This window comes from Budorcas taxicolor, chromosome 21, assembly GCF_023091745.1.
Source record: "Budorcas taxicolor isolate Tak-1 chromosome 21, Takin1.1, whole genome shotgun sequence".
NCBI classification, from domain to species: domain Eukaryota; kingdom Metazoa; phylum Chordata; class Mammalia; order Artiodactyla; family Bovidae; genus Budorcas; species Budorcas taxicolor.
Window position 1 is genome coordinate 8,629,437 of NC_068930.1, and position 8,371 is coordinate 8,637,807.

The window sequence follows — 8,371 nt, forward strand, 5'->3', positions numbered from 1 at the left end:
CAGATGAATGGATAAGAAAGCTGTGATATATATACACAATGGAATATTACTCAGCTGTTTAAAAGAATGCCTTTGAATCAGTTCTAATGAGGTGGATGAAACCAAAGCCTATTATAGAGAGTGAAGTAAGTCAAAGGAAAACACCAATACAGTATATTAATGCATATATATGGAATTTAGAAAGATGGTAACGATGACTCTATATGCGAGACAGCAAAAGAGACAGATGGAGAGAACAGTCTTTTGGACTCTGTGGAAGAAGTCGACGGTGGGATGATTTGAGAGAATAGCACTGAAATGTGTATATTATCATATGTGAAATGGATTGCCAGTCCAGGTTCGATGCATGAGACAGGGTGCTCAGGGCTGGTGCACTGGGATGACCCAGAGGGATGGGATGGGGAGGGAGATGGGGGGGGGGGGAGTGGTGGTCAGGATAGGGAACACATGTACACCTGTGGCATTTTCATGTCAATGTATGGCAAAAAACACTACAATATTGTAAAGTAATTAGCCTCCAATTAAAATAATTAATTAAAAAATAAATACATCCATTGTAAAAAGAGTACCAGATTAGATTTTTTAAAATCCCAACTATAAGCTGCTTGTAAGAGATATGCTATCAATATAAGCAAAAAGAAATGCTGAAAATCAGAGGAGGGAGAAAGGTATACCATGCAAACTCTATCCCCCCAAACGACATAGCCATTCTAATATCAGACAAAGGCAAAAAGAACTAGCAGGTATTAGGAATGTTTCATAACAGTGAAAGGGATCAGTTCACCAGGAAAATATTTAAAAATTAAATCTGTAGATACTGAATAATATATCTTTAAAAATATAAAGTTTACAGAATTAAAAGGCATAACAAAGTCCTAATCATGTTTGGGTGGTTTTAACACACCTTTCAGTATGTGATAAAACCAGCTGACCAAAAAGCAGTAAGAATATAGAAGATGTGAAAAATTAAATGAACAAAATTGACCCAGTTGATATATGCAGAGAGCATTGTACCCAGCAAATGCAGACAGTTATTCTCTTCAAGTGCACGTGAACATTTACCCGGGTTGGCCACATGACAGCCCTTAAAACAAATCCCAAAACATTTCAAAGATTTTAAATCTATAGAGTATAATCACTGATCACAGTGAAATTACTAGAAAAAAGCCACATATTTTTAAGTTAAGCAATGTACTTCTACATGTAGCAAAGAAGAAATCACAATGGATATAAAACATTTTAAAATGCATAATAAAATGTGGGATTCAACTAGTGACAAATTTAGAGGAAGTTTTATAATGTTAAAAGCTTTTATAAATAAAGAAGACTGTTGAAAATCAATGATTGAATGTCTCAAAAACAGAAATGAGTAAAATAGGAAACAAACACATGATAGAGAATATCATAAAAGCGAAAGTTGTTTCTTTAAAAGAAATTTATAAAATTCTAGCAAGACTGATTAAGACACAAATAACATTAGGAATCAAAAGGATCTGTCATTATAGATTAAGCAGATATTCAACAGATAATAAGAGAATATCATGAACAACTTTATGTCAATGAACTTCCCTGCGGCTCAGGTGGTAAAGAATCTTTCTGTAATGTAGGAGACCCAGGTTTGATCCCGGGATTGGGAAGATCCCCTGGAGAAGGAAATGACAATCCACTCCAGTATTCTTGCCTGGAGAAGTCCATGGACAGAGAAGCCTGGTGGGCTACAGTCCATGGGGTCACAAAGAGTTGGACACAACTGAGCAACTAACATGATGAAGAACTTTATGTCAAAAGTTTAATTTGTCAAATTAAAAAACTTTAATTTGTCAAAATGAGCACAAGAAGAAATAGATATCCAAATAGTCTTCTATACAAAACAAATCTGAATTTTAAAAATCTACTCCCCCAAATCTTTAGTCCCAGATGGATTTTCCAGTGAATTCTTCCAATATTTAAGAGTCAGCACAAGTATTACAGAAACTTTTCCAGAGAAAAAAGGAAGGAATGCTTCCACATTTATTTTGCAAGTCCAGCTTAATCTTGATACTAAAGTCTGACAAGATATTAGGAGAAAAAGACCCAACAAACATAAGCTAAGTCATTCAGAATCATAGGTGTAAATTTTCTAAACAACGTAACTGATAGTACATGACAAACAAGTTTGGTTTATTTCAGGAATATGTGGCTTATTTACTATTTGAAAAACAATGTTGTTAACCATTTAAAAAGAATAAAGGGAAAAGCCAAATTTTCAAAAGGCTTATATAAAATTCACCCCCACTTATTTAAAAAAAAACTTGCAGAAAAGTAGGAAGGATTTTCCTTTATCTGATAAACAGCATCTTCACAAAATGTAAACACAGTATCATGTAATCCTATAGTAGGGAGATATTGAGATTTACCCTCCCTGAGATTATTATCACTGAGACAAAAATGTCCATTATCTGCAAGGAGTCCCATCATCCTGAATATATTCAACATTACATTTTTCATTTAAGTCAATATAATATTTAATAAATAAAAATTACAAGGATCAAAAGGAAAAAATAGAAATTGTTATTGCAAACATAAATGCAAAAAAAACACCCCACACATTGTATTGTGTGTAAATTTAAACAAAAATGCCAAAGATTAAGGCTGACACTGAGAGAGGATATCAGAAGGCAGACAGACTGAAACCACAATCACAGACAACTAGCCAATCTGATTACATGGACCACAGCCTTGTCTAACTCAATGAAACTAAGCCATGCTGTGTGGGGCCACCAAGATGGACAGGTCATGGTGGAGAGGTCTGACAGAATGTGTTCCACTGGAGAAGGGAATGGCAAACCACTTCAGTATTCTTGCTTTGAGAACCCCATGAACAGTATTAAAAGGCAAAAAGATAGGACAGTGAAGGATGAACTCCCCAGGTTGGTAGGTGCCCAAATGCTACTGGAGATCAGTGGAGAAATAACTCCAGAAAGAATGAAGGGATGGAGCCAAAGCAAAAACAGCACCCAGTTGTGGATGGGATTAGTGATAGAAGCAAGGTTTGATGCTGTAAAAAGCCATATTGCATAGGAACCTGGAATGTCAGGTCCAAGAATCAAGGCAAATTAGATTGGTCAAATAGGAAATGACAAGGGTGAACATCGACATTCTAGGAATGAGCGAACCAATGGACTGGAATGGGTGAATTTAACTCAGATGATCATTATATCTACTAGTGTGGGCAGGGATCCGTTAGAAAAAATGGAGTAGCCATTATAGTCAACAAAACAGTCTGAAATACAGTACTTGGATGCAATCTCAAAAACGACAGAATGATCTCTGTTCGTTTCCAAGGCAAACCATTCAATATCACGGTAATCCAACTCTATGCCCCAACCAGTAACGCTGAAGAAGCTGAAGTTGGACGATTCTATGAAGACCTACAAGACCTTTAGAACTAACACCCAAAAAAGATGTCCTTTTCATTATAGGGGACTGGAATGCAAAAGTAGGAAGTCAAGAAACACCTGGAGTAACAGGCAATTTGGCTTTGGAGTATAGAATGAAGCAGGGCAAAGGCTAATAGAGTTTTGCCAAGAAAATGCACTGGTCATAGCAAACACCCTCTTCCACCAACACAAGAGAAGACTCCACACATGGACATCACCAGATGGTCAACACCAAAATCAGATTGATTATATTCTTTGCAGCCAAAGATGGAGAAGCTCTATACAGTGAGCAAAAACAAGACCAGGAGCTAACTGTGGCTCAGATCATGAACTTATTGCCAAATTCAGACTGAAAAAGAAGACAATGGGGAAAACCACTAGACCATTCAGGTATGACCTTAATCAAATCCCTTGATTATACAGTCGAAGTGAGAAATAGATTTAAGGCACTAGATCTGATAGACAGAGTGTCTGATGAACTAGGAAAGAGGTTTGTGACATTGTACAGGAGACAGGAATCAAGACCTTCCCCAAGAAAAAGAAATGCAAAAAAGCAAAATGGCTGTCTGAGGAGGCCTTACAAATAGATGTGAAAAGAAGAGAAATGAAAAGCAAAGGAGAAAAGGAAAGATATACACATTTGAATGCAGAGTTCCAAAGAATAGCAAGGAGAGATAAGAAAGCCTTCCTCAGTGATCAGTGCACAGAAATAGAGGAAAACAATAGAATGGGAAAGACTAGAGATCTCTTCAAGAAAATTAGACATTCCAAGGGAATATTTTGTGCAAAGATGGGATCAATAAAGGACAGAAATAGTAGGGACCTAACAGAAGCAGAAGATATTAAGAAGAGGTGGCAAGAATACACAGAAGAACTGTATTAAAAACATTTTCATGACCAAGATAATCACAATGGTGTGATCACTCACCTAGAGCCAGACTTCCTGGAATGTGAAGTCAAGTGGGCCTTAGGAAGCATCACTACGAACAAAGCTAGTGGAGGTGATGGAATTCCAGTTGAGCTATTTCAAATCCTGAAAGATGATGCTGTGAAAGTGCTGCACTCAATATGCCATCTAATTTGGAAAACTCAGCAGTGGCCACAGGATTGGAAAAGGTCAGTTTTCATTCCAATCCCAAAGAAAGGCAATGCCACCAAAGAATGCTCAAATGACCGCACAGTTGCAGTCATCTCACATGCTAGTAAAGTAATACTCAAAATCTCCAAGCCAGGCTTTGGCAATACATGAACCGTGAACTTCCAGATGTTCAAGCTGGTTTTAGAAAAGGCAGAGGAACCAGAGATCAAATTGCCAACATCCTCTGGATCATGGAAAAACCAGGAGAGTTCCAGAAAAACATCTATTTCTGCTTTATTGACTATGCCAAAGCCTTTAACTGTGTGGATCACAATAAACTGTGGAAAATTCTTCAAGAGATGGGAATACCAGACCACCTGACCTGCCTCTTGAGAAACCTATATGCAGATCAGGAAGCAAAAGTTAGAACTGGACATGGAACAATAGATTGGTTCCAAATAGGAAAAGGAGTATGTCAAGGCTGTATATTGTCACCCTACTTATTTAACTTCTATGCAGAGTACATCATGAGAAATGCTTGGCTGGAAGAAGCACAAGCTGGAATCAAGATTGCTGGGAGAAATATCAATAACCTCAGATATGCAGATAACACCACCCTTATGGCAGAAAGTGAAGAGGAACTCAAGAGCCTCTTGATGAAAGTGAAAGAAGAGAGTGAAAAAGTTGGCTTAAAGCTCAACATTCAGAAAATGAAGATCATGGCATCTGGTCCCATCACTTCATGGGAAATAGATGGGGAAACCATGGAAACAGTGGCTGACTTTATTTTTCTGTGCTGCAGAATCACTCCAGATGGTGACTGCAGCCATGAAATTAAGAGACGCTTACTCCTTGGAAGGAAAGTTATGACCAACCTAGACAGCATATTAAAAGGCAGAGGTATTGCTTTGTCAACAAAGGTCCATCTGGTCAAGGCTATGGTTTTTCCAGTGGTCATGTATGGATGTGCAAGTTGGACTATAAAGAAAGCTGAGCACTGAAGAATTGATGCTTTTGAACTGTGATGTTGGAGAAGACTCTTGAGAGTCCCTTGGAATGCAAGGAGATCCAACCAGGCCATCCTAAAGAAGATCAGTCCTGGGTGTTCATTGGAAGGACTGATGTTGAAGCAGAAACTCTAATACTTTGGCCACCTGATGCGAAGAGCTGACTCATTTGAAAACTCCCTAATGCTGGGAAAGATTGAAGGCAGGAAGAGAAGGGGACAGCAGAGGATAAGATGGTTGGTTGGCATCACCGACTCAATGGACATGAGTTTGGGTGGACTCTGGAAGTTGGTGATGGACACGGAGGCTTGGTGTGCTGCGATTCATGGGTTCTCAAAGAGTCAGACATGACTGAGCAACTAAATTGAACTGAAAACAATGTTTCTAAAGGAACATCTTAATGAAGCAGGTTAAATGAAAATAAAGAGCTTCTATTTCTCAAGAAAGCATTAAGAGAGCGAAAAGGCAAGCCATGGAGTGTTAAAACTGACAAAGGGCTCATATCCAATATATGTGAAGAAGTCCTACTCAAACCCAATACTGACAACTTGATTAAAAAATGAGTAAGGCACTCAACAAACACTTGTGAAATGTGGTATCTAAATGACCAATAAGCATATGAAAAGGTGCTCAATCTCATTATTAGAAATACTCATAGTACCAGATGGCAATCACATGGAACAATGGAAACTCACACACTGTTGGAGAAGTGTAAACCATTATAACCGCTTTGAAAAACCATTTGTCATCATTTCCTAAAACTGAACATAGGCTCATATAACTGAAGAATTTCATTCCTAGGTACATATCAGAAGAACACACACAAGAGCGCCAAAGGAATGCACATTAATGTTCACATGAGCAATGTTAATAGTAACTCAAACGGGCATTTCCCAAATGTCCACCAAGAGTAAAGTGGATATTGTGGTCTGTTTACACTAAGGGATGCTGTGTTGCAATGAAAATGAACAAACTGGTACTTACAACAGTATAGCTTCCTCTTAAAATCTTCATGTTTAGCAAAAAACTCTAATGGAAAATAAATATTTATATTTCCATTTTTATAACGTTCAAAAACAGATAAAACCAATCTATGATGGTAAAACTCAGAGCAGAGGTTACCTCTGGGGAGAAGAGAGGAATGGTGCCTGGATGAGGCCTGAAGGGACTTCGGGTGCTGGTGATGTTCTGCTTCTTGATGCGGGTGGTGCTTCCATGCGTGCATTCAGTTTGATCCATCAGCAAACTGTACACTTAGGATTAGTATGATGTTCTGTATATACATTACAACTTCTTGAAAGTGGTTAAAAATGAAAAAGCAGAAACCAGCTACTTTTAAGTCCTTACCTTTCTAAGACAGCTGATGTTTAGAGATGACAGTCTCTTCTTCTGTAATATAAATTTTAATACCACAAGTACCTATCTTAAGATATACATAAAATCCCATAGTCTTACTACCATGTAATCCCCATTAACATCTAAAATAATTGCTTCCCAGGTGATACTAGTGGTAAAGAACCTGCCTGCCAGTGCAGGAGACTTAAGAGACATGGGTTCAATCCCTGGGTCAGGAAGATTCCCTGGAGGAGGACATGGCAACCCAGTCCAGTATTGTTGCCTGGAGAATCCCATGGACGGAGGAGTTTAGCAGGCTACAGTCTATAGGTTCGCAAAGAGTCAGACACGACTGAGGCTTAGCATACATGCACGCAATGAGTAATACATGTACATAATTAGAGCATTCAAATAATGCAGTAGTAACGTGAAAGTGAAAGTGAAGTTGCTCAGTGTGTCTGACTCTTTGCGACCCCATGGACTGTAGTCCACCAGGCTCCTCCGTCTATGGGACTTTTCAGGCAAGAATACTGCAGTGGGTTGCCATTTCCTTCTCCAGGAGATCTTCCCAACGCAGGGGTTGAACCCATGTCTCCTACATTGTAGGCAGACGCTTTACCATCTGAGCCACCAGGAAAGCCCCTGTACGTAATTAGAGCATTCAAATAATGCAGTAATAATGTAAATATGTATTAATATTAAATGCAAAGTGAAAAGCTCTCTGCAAAAAGGAAGCACTCTTAACATTCATTATGATTCCATTCAGAAACATGAGTATTTAGCCTGAACTTTTTTTGCTATGCCAGCTCCCAAAACATCCCCAATGCAGCCTGTTTTTGAGACAAACCAAGCTGATTGTCCATGGCAGTAAGACAGAGCACCTAGAGGAGAGTGGCACTGAGCAGTGAGGGAAGGGCAAGGTCGGATTATTTCTGAGAATTTTAAGATTGTTTTATGGGTCATTTTATGCCAAAACTTAATTAGGATCAGCTAAGGAACACATGTAACAGTTTAGTACTGTCAAAGGCAGCAGGAAAAGGTTTTGGGGTGAGGGGTTCAAAGAGTCATACGTTTTTTATGCAGTTTTTTAAACTATCTCGGGATGTTTTCTATTGAGTTGGGTCTTGAGAGACTATGAACACCCAGAGGGGGCACCTTTAACTAATTTGCACCAAGGCTCCATATAGGCAGTTGGCCGCATTGTAAAATATACTCTTGAAACACCAAAGTCTGCACTGAAGTCCACACACTGATCTGTCCCTTGCTTTTTTCTCACCAGTGCATTGTAGGGCTCTTTCCCTATCAGCACATGTAGATCTTCATTTCTATAACAGTTGCCAGCAATCCTTAGAAATTTATCAAGTGCTTAACCAGTCTCATATCGTTGGTCACTTGAATGGCTTCTAGTTTCTAGCTCTTATAACACTTCCATGAATATCCTTGGGAGGACATATCTAATTCAGGTTTAAAAACCCCCTCTCTGTTATTTGCTCTGTGACCTGGAGCACGGCTCTTGATGTCTTCACTTTTGT